This window comes from Tympanuchus pallidicinctus, unplaced genomic scaffold (genome assembly GCF_026119805.1).
Source record: "Tympanuchus pallidicinctus isolate F22 unplaced genomic scaffold, pur_lepc_1.0 scaffold145, whole genome shotgun sequence".
In the NCBI taxonomy this organism is placed as follows: Eukaryota; Metazoa; Chordata; class Aves; order Galliformes; family Phasianidae; genus Tympanuchus; species Tympanuchus pallidicinctus.
The window spans coordinates 1-12,898 of record NW_026294664.1 but is presented as its reverse complement, the minus strand read 5'-3'; the positions used below and the strand labels follow the sequence as shown (position 1 = coordinate 12,898).

General features: G+C 29.7%; 1 long non-coding RNA gene across 49 annotated transcripts in view; it reads left to right on the top strand.

Annotated features, from left to right (window-relative positions):
* The window catches only part of LOC128076605 (uncharacterized), a 68,314-nt gene extending 55,842 nt beyond the window's left edge, over positions 1 to 12,472 (top strand). For 48 of the 49 annotated variants that reach the window (XR_008204528.1, XR_008204531.1, XR_008204515.1 and 45 more), the window contains 2 exons: positions 5,018 to 5,263; positions 5,917 to 6,071. This is a non-coding gene — a long non-coding RNA (uncharacterized LOC128076605). Of the gene's footprint in view, positions 1 to 5,017; positions 5,264 to 5,916; positions 6,072 to 7,104; positions 7,352 to 12,322 lie in introns of those variants that run through there. The other variant, XR_008204496.1, reaches the window with a different exon arrangement.
* The last annotated feature ends 426 nt before the right edge of the window (positions 12,473 to 12,898 follow it).

Genomic DNA, 12,898 nt, shown 5'->3' with positions numbered 1-12,898 from the left:
GCGATATTTTAGGTTGAAAACAGGGATTTCTATGGAAATAAGCGATATTTTAGGTTAAAAACAGGGATTTCTATGAAAATAAGCGATATTTGAGGTTAAAAACAGGGATTTCTATGAAAATAAGCGATATTTAAGGGGAAAAACTGGGATTTCTATGAAAATAAGCGATATTTGAGGTTAAAAACAGGGATTTCTAGGAAAATAAGCGATATTTTAGGTTAAAAACAGGGATTTCTAGGAAAATAAGCGATATTTAAGGGGAAAAACAGGGATTTCTATGAAAATAAGCGATATTTAAGGGGAAAAACAGGGATTTCTATGAAAATAAGCGATATTTAAGGGGAAAAACAGGGATTTCTATGAAAATAAGCGATATTTAAGGGGAAAAACAGGGATTTCTATGAAAATAAGCGATATTTTAGGTTAAAAACTGGGATATCTATGAAAATAAGTGATATTTAAGGGGAAAAACAGGGATTTCTATGAAAATAAGCGATATTTAAGGGGAAAAACAGGGATTTCTATGAAAATAAGCGATATTTGAGGTTAAAAACTGGGATTTCTATGAAAATAAGCGATATTTAAGGGGAAAAACTGGGATTTCTATGAAAATAAGCGATATTTTAGGTTAAAAACTGGGATTCCTATGAAAATAAGCAATATTTAAGGGGAAAAACAGGGATTTCTATGAAAATAAGCGATATTTTAGGTTAAAAACAGGGATTTCTAGGAAAATAAGCGATATTTAAGGTTAAAAACTGGGATTTCTATGAAAATAAGCGATATTTGAGGTTAAAAACAGGGATTTCTATGAAAATAAGCGATATTTTAGGTTAAAAACAGGGATTTCTATGAAAATAAGCGATATTTTAGGTTAAAAACTGGGATTTCTATGAAAATAAGCGATATTTGAGGTTAAAAACAGGGATTTCTATGGAAATAAGCGATATTTTAGGTTAAAAACAGGGATTTCTATGAAAATAAGCGATATTTGAGGGGAAAAACAGGGATTTCTAGGAAAATAAGTGATATTTAAGTGGAAAAACAGGGATTTCTATGAAAATAAGCAATATTTCAGGGGAAAAACAGGGATTTCCATGAAAATAATTGGCATTTTAGGGTTAAAAACAGGGATTTCTAGGAAAATAAGCGATATTTGAGGTTGAAAACAGGGATTTCTATGAAAATAAGCGATATTTAAGGGGAAAATCAGGGATTTCTAGTAAAATATGCGATATTTTAGGGTTAAAAACAGGGATTTCTAAAAAAATAAGTGATATTTAATTTAAAAAACAGGGATTTCTACGAATATATGCGATATTTAAGTGGAAAAACAGGCATTTCCAGGAAAGCAAGCGATATTTGAGGTTAAAAACAGGGATTTCTAGGAAAGTAAGCGATATTTAAGGGATAAAAACAGGGATTTCTATGAAAATAAGCGTTGTTTGACGTTAAAAACAGGGATTTGTTTGGAAATAACCTATATTTTGGGTTAAAAAAAGAGATTTCTTTGAAAATAAGCGATATATATATTAGAAAAAGGGATTTCTATGAAAATAAGCGATATTTAAGGTTAAAAACAGGGATATCTATGGAAATAAGCGATATTTTAGGTTAAAAACTGGGATTTCTAGTAATATATGCGATATTTTAGGGTTAAAAACAGGGATTTCTACGAAAATAAGCAATATTTGAGGTTAAAAACAGGGATTTCTATGATAATAAGCGATATTTAAGGGGAAAAACAGGGATTTCTATGAAAATAAGCGATATTTGAGGTTAAAAACAGGGATTTCTATGAAAATAAGCGATATTTGAGGTTAAAAACAGGGATTTCTATGAAAATAAGTGATATTTTAGGTTAAAAACAGGGATTTCCATGGAAATAAGCGATATTTGAGGTTAAAAACTGGGATTTCTATGAAAATAAGCGATATTTTAGGTTAAAAACAGGGATTTCTATGAAAATAAGCGATATTTGAGGTTAAAAACAGGGATTTCTATGAAAATAAGCGATATTTGAGGTTAAAAACAGGGATTTCTATGGAAATAAGTGATATTTTAGGTTAAAAACAGGGATTTCTATGAAAATAAGCGATATTTGAGGGGAAAAACTGGGATTTCTATGGAAATAAGCGATATTTGAGGTTAAAAACTGGGATTTCTATGAAAATAAGCGATATTTTAGGTTAAAAACTGGGATTTCTATGGAAATAAGCGATATTTTAGGTTAAAAACAGGGATTTCTATGAAAATAAGCGATATTTGAGGTTAAAAACAGGGATTTCTATGGAAATAAGCGATATTTTAGGTTAAAAACAGGGATTTCTAGGAAAATAAGCGATATTTTAGGTTAAAAACAGGGATTTCTATGAAAATAAGCGATATTTTAGGGGAAAAACAGGGATTTCTATGAAAATAAGCGATATTTAAGGGGAAAAACAGGGATTTCTATGAAAATAAGCGATATTTGAGGTTAAAAACTGGGATTTCTAGGAAAATAAGCAATATTTTAGGGGAAAAACAGGGATTTCAATGAAAATAAGTGATATTTTAGGTTAAAAACAGGGATTTCTATGAAAATAAGCGATATTTAACGGGAAAAACAGGGATTTCTATGAAAATAAGCGATATTTGAGGTTAAAAACTGGGATTTCTATGAAAATAAGCGATATTTTAGGTTAGAAACAGGGATTTCAGTGAAAATAAGCGATATTTTAGGTTAAAAACAGGGATTTCTAGGAAAATAAGCGATATTTGAGGTTAAAAACAGGGATTTCTATGAAAATAAGCGATATTTAAGGGGAAAAACAGGGATTTCTATGAAAATAAGCGATATCTTAGGATAAAAACAGGGATTTCTATGAAAATAAGCGATATTTTAGGATAAAAACAGGGATTTCTATGAAAATAAGCGATATTTTAGGTTGAAAACAGGGATTTCTATGGAAATAAGCGATATTTTAGGTTAAAAACAGGGATTTCTATGAAAATAAGCGATATTTTAGGTTAAAAACAGGGATTTCTATGAAAATAAGCGATATTTGAGGTTAAAAACAGGGATTTCTATGAAAATAAGCGATATTTAAGGGGAAAAACTGGGATTTCTATGAAAATAAGCGATATTTGAGGTTAAAAACAGGGATTTCTAGGAAAATAAGCGATATTTTAGGTTAAAAACAGGGATTTCTAGGAAAATAAGCGATATTTAAGGGGAAAAACAGGGATTTCTAGGAAAATAAGCGATATTTGAGGTTAAAAACAGGGATTTCTATGAAAATAAGCGATATTTAAGGGGAAAAACAGGGATTTCTATGAAAATAAGCGATATTTAAGGGGAAAAACAGGGATTTCTATGAAAATAAGCGATATTTAGATGATAAAAACAGGGATTTCTAGGAAAATAAGCGATATTTTAGGTTAAAAACAGGGATTTCTATGAAAATAAGCGATATTTAAGGGGAAAAACAGGGATTTCTATGAAAATAAGCGATATTTAAGGGGAAAAACAGGGATTTCTATGAAAATAAGCGATATTTGAGGTTAAAAACTGGGATTTCTATGAAAATAAGCGATATTTAAGGGGAAAAACTGGGATTTCTATGAAAATAAGCGATATTTTAGGTTAAAAACTGGGATTCCTATGAAAATAAGCAATATTTAAGGGGAAAAACAGGGATTTCTATGAAAATAAGTGATATTTTAGGTTAAAAACAGGGATTTCTAGGAAAATAAGCGATATTTAAGGTTAAAAACTGGGATTTCTATGAAAATAAGCGATATTTGAGGTTAAAAACAGGGATTTCTATGAAAATAAGCGATATTTTAGGTTAAAAACTGGGATTTCTATGAAAATAAGCGATATTTTAGGTTAAAAACTGGGATTTCTATGAAAATAAGCGATATTTGAGGTTAAAAACAGGGATTTCTAGGAAAATAAGCGATATTTTACGTTAAAAACTGGGATTTCTATGGAAATAAGCGATATTTAAGGGGAAAAACTGGGATATCTATGAAAATAAGTGATAATTATGGGGGAAAACAGGGATTTCTATGAAAATAAGCGATATTTTAGGGGAATAACAGGGATTTCTATGAAAATAAGCGATATTTGAGGTTAAAAACAGGGATTTCTATGAAAATAAGCGATATTTTAGGTTAAAAACAGGGATTTCTATGGAAATAAGCGATATTTTAGGTTAAAAACAGGGATTTCTATGAAAATAAGCGATATTTGAGGTTAAAAACAGGGATTTCTATGAAAATAAGTGATAATTATGGGGGAAAACAGGGATTTCTATGAAAATAAGCGATATTTTAGGTTAAAAACTGGGATTTCTATGAAAATAAGCGATATTTAAGGTTAAAAACAGGGATTTCTAGGAAAATAAGCGATATTTTACGTTAAAAACAGGGATTTCTATGGAAATAAGCGATATTTAAGGGGAAAAACAGGGATATTTATGAAAATAAGCGATAATTATGGGGGAAAACAGGGATTTCTATGAAAATAAGCGATATTTTAGGGGAATAACAGGGATTTCTATGAAAATAAGCGATATTTGAGGTTAAAAACAGGGATTTCTATGAAAATAAGCGATATTTTAGGTTAAAAACTGGGATTTCTATGGAAATAAGCGATATTTTAGGTTAAAAACTGGGATTTCTATGAAAATAAGCGATATTTGAGGTTAAAAACAGGGATTTCTATGAAAATAAGTGATAATTATGGGGGAAAACAGGGATTTCTATGAAAATAAGCGATATTTTAGGTTAAAAACAGGGATTTCTAGGAAAATAAGCGATATTTAAGGTTAAAAACAGGGATTTCTATGAAAATAAGCGATATTTAAGGGGAAAAACAGGGATTTCTACGAAAATAAGCGATATTTTAGGGGAAAACAGGGATTTCTATGAAAATAAGCGATATGTTAGGTTAAAAACTGGGATTTCTATGAAAATAAGCGATATTTTAGGTTAAAAACAGGGATTTCTATGAAAATAAGCGATATTTTAGGTTAAAAACAGGGATTTCTATGAAAATAAGCGATATTTAAGGGGAAAAACAGGGATTTCTATGAAAATAAGCGATATTTAAGGGGAAAAACAGGGATTTCTATGAAAATAAGCGATATTTAAGGTTAAAAACAGGGATTTCTATGAAAATAAGCGATATTTAAGGTTAAAAACAGGGATTTCTATGAAAATAAGCGATATTTTAGGTTAAAAACAGGGATTTCTATGAAAATAAGCGATATTTTAGGTTAAAAACAGGGATTTCTAGGAAAAGCGATATTTAAGGGGAAAAACTGGGATTTCTATGAAAATAAGCGATATTTGAGGTTAAAAACAGGGATTTCTATGAAAATAAGCGATATTTGAGGTTAAAAACAGGGATTTCTATGGAAATAAGTGATATTTTAGGTTAAAAACAGGGATTTCTATGAAAATAAGCGATATTTGAGGGGAAAAACTGGGATTTCTATGGAAATAAGCGATATTTGAGGTTAAAAACAGGGATTTCTATGAAAATAAGCAATATTTTAGGTTAAAAACTGGGATTTCTATGGAAATAAGCGATATTTTAGGTTAAAAACAGGGATTTCTATGAAAATAAGCGATATTTGAGGTTAAAAACAGGGATTTCTATGGAAATAAGCGATATTTTAGGTTAAAAACAGGGATGTCTAGGAAAATAAGCGATATTTTAGGTTAAAAACAGGGATTTCTATGAAAATAAGCGATATTTGAGGTTAAAAACAGGGATTTCTATGAAAATAAGCGATATTTAAGGTTAAAAACAGGGATTTCTATGAAAATAAGCGATATTTAAGGGGAAAAACAGGGATTTCTATGAAAATAAGCGATATTTGAGGTTAAAAACAGGGATTTCTAGGAAAATAAGCGATATTTTAGGTTAAAAACAGGGATTTCTATGAAAATAAGCGATATTTCAGGTTAAAAACAGGGATTTCTATGAAAATAAGCGATATTTAAGGGGAAAAACAGGGATTTCTATGAAAATAAGCGATATTTAAGGGGAAAACTGGGATTTCTAGGAAAATAAGCGATATTTTAGGTTAAAAACAGGGATTTCTATGAAAATAAGCGATATTTGAGGATAAAAACAGGGATTTCTATGAAAATAAGCGATATTTTAGGTTAAAAACAGGGATTTCTATGAAAATAAGCGATATTTAAGGGGAAAAACTGGGATTTCTATGAAAATAAGCGATATTTGAGGTTAAAAACAGGGATTTCTATGAAAATAAGCGATATTTAAGGGGAAAAACAGGGATTTCTATGAAAATAAGCGATATTTAAGGGGAAAAACAGGGATTTCTAGGAAAATAAGCGATATTTTAGGTTAAAAACAGGGATTTCGATGAAAATAAGCGATATTTAAGGGGAAAAACTGGGATTTCTATGAAAATAAGCGATATTTAAGGGGAAAAACAGGGATTTCTATGAAAATAAGCGATATTTTAGGGGAAAAACTGGGATTTCTATGAAAATAAGCGATATTTTAGGTTAAAAACAGGGATTTCTATGAAAATAAGCGATATTTGAGGATAAAAACAGGGATTTCTATGAAAATAAGCGATATCTTAGGTTAAAAACAGGGATTTCTAGGAAAATAAGCGATATTTAAGGGGAAAAACAGGGATTTCTATGAAAATAAGCGATATTTAGGGGGAAAAACTGGGATTTCTATGAAAATAAGCGATATTTGAGGTTAAAAACAGGGATTTCTAGGAAAATAAGCGATATTTAAGGGGAAAATCAGGGATTTCTAAAAAAATAAGCGATATTTTAGGTTAAAAACTGGGATTTCTATGAAAATAAGCGATATTTTAGGTTAAAAACTGGGATTTCTATGAAAATAAGCGATATTTAAGGGGAAAAACAGGGATTTCTATGAAAATAAGTGATATTTAAGGTTAAAAACAGGAATTTCTAGGAAAATAAGCGATATTTTAGGTTAAAAACAGGGATTTCTATGAAAATAAGCGATATTTTAGGTTAAAAACAGGGATTTCTATGGAAATAAGCGATATTTTATGGGAAAAACAGGGATTTCTATGAAAATAAGCGATATTTTAGGTTAAAAACAGGGATTTCTATGAAAATAAGCGATATTTAAGGTTAAAAACAGGGATTTCTATGAAAATAAGCGATATTTAAGGGGAAAAACAGGGATTTCTAGGAAAATAAGCGATATTTAAGGGGAAAAACAGGGATTTCTATGAAAATAAGCGATATTTAAGGGGAAAAAACTGGGATTTCTATGAAAATAAGCGATATTTGAGGTTAAAAACAGGGATATCTATGAAAATAAGCGATATTTTAGGTTAAAAACAGGGATTTCTATGAAAATAAGCGATATTTGAGGTTAAAAACAGGGATTTCTATGGAAATAAGCGATATTTAACGGGAAAAACAGGGATTTCTATGAAAATAAGCGATATTTGAGGTTAAAAACAGGGATTTCTATGAAAATAAGCGATATTTAAGGGGAAAAACAGGGATTTCTATGAAAATAAGCGATATTTTAGGTTAAAAACTGGGATTTCTATGAAAATAAGCGATATTTTAGGTTAAAAACAGGGATTTCTATGAAAATAAGCGATATTTTAGGTTAAAAACAGGGATTTCTATGAAAATAAGCGATATCTTAGGATAAAAACTGTGATTTCTATGAAAATAAGCGATATTTGAGGTTAAAAACAGGGATTTCTATGAAAATAAGCGATATTTGAGGATAAAAACAGGGATTTCTATGAAAATAAGCGATATTTAAGGGGAAAAACAGGGATTTGTACGAAAATAAGCGATATTTAAGGGGAAAAACTGGGATTTCTATGAAAATAAGTGATATTTAAGGGGAAAAACAGGGATTTCTATGAAAATAAGCGATATTTGAGGTTAAAAACTGGGATTTCTATGAAAATAAGCGATATTTAAGGGGAAAAATAGGGATTTCTACGAAAATAAGCGATATTTTAGGGGAAAAACTGGGATTTCTATGAAAATAAGTGATATTTAAATTAAAAAACAGGAATTTCTAGGAAAATAAGCGATATTTTAGGATTAAAAACAGGGATTTCTATGAAAATATGTCATATTTTAGGGGAATAATAGGGATTTCTATGAAATTAAGCAATATTTAAGGTTAAAAACAGGAATTCCTATGAAAATAAGCGGCATTTTAGGGGAATAACAGGGATTTCTAGTAAAATATGGGATATTTTCGTGTTGAAAACAGAGATTTCTATGAAAATAAGCGATATTTGAGGTTAAAAACAGGGATTTCTAGGAAAATAAGCAATATTTTAGGGGAAAAACTGGGATTTCTATGAAAATAAGCAATATTTCAGGGGAAAAACAGGGATTTCCATGAAAATAATTGGCATTTTAGGGTTAAAAACAGGGATTTCTATGAAAATAAGCGATATTTGAGGTTAAAAACAGGGATTTCTATGAAAATAAGCGATATTTAAGGGGAAAAACAGGGATTTCTATGAAAATAAGCGATATTTTAGGGTTAAAAACTGGGATTTCTATGAAAATAAGCGATATTTAAGGGGAAAAACTGGGATTTCTATGAAAATAAGCGATATTTGAGGTTAAAAACTGGGATTTCTAGGAAAATAAGCAATATTTTAGGGGAAAAACAGGGATTTCTATGAAAATAAGCGATATTTAAGGGGAAAAACAGGGATTTCCATGAAAATAATTGGCATTTTAGGGTTAAAAACAAGGATTTCTATGAAAATAAGCGATATTTGAGGATAAAAACAGGGATTTCTATGAAAATAAGTGATATTTAATTTAAAAAACAGGGATTTCGACGAATATATGCGATATTTAAGTGGAAAAACACGCTTTTCCAGGAAAGCAAGCGATATTTTAGGTTAAAAATAGGGATTTCTAGGAAAGTAAGCGATATTTAAGGTTAAAAACAGGGATTTCTATGAAAATAAACGATATTTAGGGGATAAAAACAGGGATTTCTATGAAAATAAGCGTTGTTTGAGGTTAAAAACAGGGATTTCTATGGAAATAAGCGATATTTTGGGTTAAAAAAAGAGATTTCTTTGAAAATAAGCGATATTTATATTAGAAAAAGGGATTTCTATGAAAATAAGTGATATTTAAGGTTAAAAACAGGGATTTCTATGGAAATAAGCGATATTTAAGGGGAAAAATAGGGATTTCTATGATAATAAGCGATATTTTAGGATTAAAAACAGGGATTTCTATGAAAATATGTCATATTTTAGGGGAATAATAGGGATTTCTATGAAATTTAGCTATATTTAAGGTTAAAAACAGGAATTTCTATGAAAATAAGCGGTAGTTTAGGAGAATAACAGTGATTTCCAGTAAAATATGGGATATTTTAGGGTTAAAAACAGGGATTTCTATGAAAATAAGCGCTATTTAAGGGGAAAAACAGGGATTTCTATGAAAATAAGCGATATTTGAGGGGAAAAACAGGGATTTCTAGGAAAATAAGTGATATTTAAGTGGAAAAACAGGGATTTCTATGAAAATAAGCAATATTTCAGGGGAAAAACAGGGATTTCCATGAAAATAATTGGCATTTTAGGGTTAAAAACAGGGATTTCTAGGAAAATAAGCGATATTTGAGGTTGAAAACAGGGATTTCTATGAAAATAAGCGATATTTAAGGGGAAAATCAGGGATTTCTAGTAAAATATGCGATATTTTAGGGTTAAAAACAGGGATTTCTAAAAAAATAAGTGATATTTAATTTAAAAAACAGGGATTTCTACGAATATATGCGATATTTAAGTGGAAAAACAGGCATTTCCAGGAAAGCAAGCGATATTTGAGGTTAAAAACAGGGATTTCTAGGAAAGTAAGCGATATTTAAGGGATAAAAACAGGGATTTCTATGAAAATAAGCGTTGTTTGACGTTAAAAACAGGGATTTGTTTGGAAATAACCTATATTTTGGGTTAAAAAAAGAGATTTCTTTGAAAATAAGCGATATATATATTAGAAAAAGGGATTTCTATGAAAATAAGCGATATTTAAGGTTAAAAACAGGGATATCTATGGAAATAAGCGATATTTTAGGTTAAAAACTGGGATTTCTAGTAATATATGCGATATTTTAGGGTTAAAAACAGGGATTTCTAGGAAAATAAGCAATATTTGAGGTTAAAAACAGGGATTTCTATGATAATAAGCGATATTTAAGGGGAAAAACAGGGATTTCTATGAAAATAAGCGATATTTGAGGTTAAAAACAGGGATTTCTATGAAAATAAGCGATATTTGAGGTTAAAAACAGGGATTTCTATGAAAATAAGCGATATTTGAGGTTAAAAACAGGGATTTCTATGGAAATAAGCGATATTTTAGGTTAAAAACTGGGATTTCTATGAAAATAAGCGATATTTGAGGGGAAAAACAGGGATTTCTATGGAAATAAGCGATATTTGAGGTTAAAAACTGGGATTTCTATGAAAATAAGCGATATTTTAGGTTAAAAACTGGGATTTCTATGGAAATAAGCGATATTTTAGGTTAAAAACAGGGATTTCTATGAAAATAAGCGATATTTGAGGTTAAAAACAGGGATTTCTATGGAAATAAGCGATATTTTAGGTTAAAAACAGGGATTTCTAGGAAAATAAGCGATATTTTAGGTTAAAAACAGGGATTTCTATGAAAATAAGCGATATTTAAGGGGAAAAACAGGGATTTCTATGAAAATAAGCGATATTTAAGGGGAAAAACAGGGATTTCTATGAAAATAAGCGATATTTGAGGTTAAAAACTGGGATTTCTAGGAAAATAAGCAATATTTTAGGGGAAAAACAGGGATTTCAATGAAAATAAGTGATATTTTAGGTTAAAAACAGGGATTTCTATGAAAATAAGCGATATTTAACGGGAAAAACAGGGATTTCTATGAAAATAAGCGATATTTTAGGTTGAAAACTGGGATTTCTAGGAAAATAAGCGATATTTTAGGTTAAAAACAGGGATTTCTATGAAAATAAGCGATATTTGAGGATAAAAACAGGGATTTCTATGGAAATAACGGATATTTTAGGTTAAAAACAGGGATTTCTATGAAAATAAACGATATTTAAGGGGAAAAACTGGGATTTCTATGAAAATAAGCGATATTTGAGGTTAAAAACAGGGATTTCTATGAAAATAAGCGATATTTAAGGGGAAAAACAGGGATTTCTATGAAAATAAGCGATATTTAAGGGGAAAAACAGGGATTTCTAGGAAAATAAGCGATATTTGAGGATGAAAACAGGGATTTCGATGAAAATAAGCGATATTTAAGGGGAAAAACAGGGATTTCTATGAAAATAAGCGATATTTAAGGGGAAAAACAGGGATTTCTATGAAAATAAGTGATATTTTAGGGGAAAAACTGGGATTTCTATGAAAATAAGCGATATTTTAGGTTAAAAACAGGGATTTCTATGAAAATAAGCGATATTTTAGGTTAAAAACAGGGATTTCTATGAAAATAAGCGATATTTGAGGATAAAAACAGGGATTTCCATGAAAATAAGCGATATTTAGGTTAAAAACAGGGATTTCTAGGAAAATAAGCGATATTTAAGGGGAAAACAGGGATTTCTATGAAAATAAGCGATATTTAGGGGGAAAAACTGGGATTTCTATGAAAATAAGCGATATTTGAGGTTAAAAACAGGGATTTCTAGGAAAATAAGTGATATTTTAGGTTAAAAACAGGGATTTCTATGAAAATAAGCAATATTTCAGGGGAAAAACAGGGATTTCCATGAAAATAAGCGATATTTAAGGGGAAAATCAGGGATTTCTAGTAAAATATGCGATATTTTAGGGTTAAAAACAGGGATTTCTATGAAAATAAGTGATATTTAATTTAAAAAACAGGGATTTCTATGAATATAAGCGATATTTAAGTGGAAAAACAGGCATTTCCAGGAAAGCAAGCGATATTTGAGGTTAAAAACAGGGATTTCTAGGAAAGTAAGCGATATTTAAGGGATAAAAACAGGGATTTCTATGAAAATAAGCGTTGTTTGAGGTTAAAAACAGGGATTTGTATGGAAATAAGCTACATTTTGGGTTAAAAAAAGAGATATCTTTGAAAATAAGCGATATTTATATTAGAAAAAGGGACTTCTATGAAAATAAGTGATATTTAAGGTTAAAAACAGGGATATCTATGGAAATAAGCGATATTTTAGGTTAAAAACTGGGATTTCTAGTAATATATGCGATATTTTAGGGTTAAAAACAGGGATTTCTATGAAAATAAGCGATATTTCAGGTTAAAAACAGGGATTTCTATGAAAATAAGCGATATTTGAGGTTAAAAACAGGGATTTCTATGAAAATAAGTGATATTTTAGGTTAAAAACAGGGATTTCCATGGAAATAAGCGATATTTGAGGTTAAAAACTGGGATTTCTATGAAAATAAGCGATATTTTAGGTTGAAAACTGGGATTTCTATGAAAATAAGCGATATTTGAGGTTAAAAACAGGGATTTCTATGAAAATAAGCGATATTTAAGGGGAAAAACAGGGATTTCTATGAAAATAAGTGATATTTTAGGTTAAAAACAGGGATTTCTATGAAAATAAGCGATATTTAAGGGGAAAAACAGGGATTTCTATGAAAATAAGCGATATTTAAGGGGAAAAACAGGGATTTCTATGAAAATAAGCGATATTTGAGGATAAAAACAGGGATTTCGATGAAAATAAGCGATATTTAAGGGGAAAAACAGGGATTTCTATGAAAATAAGCGATATTTAAGGGGAAAAACAGGGATTTCTAGGAAAATAAGCGATATTTTAGGGGAAAAACTGGGATTTCTATGAAAATAAGCGATATTTTAGGT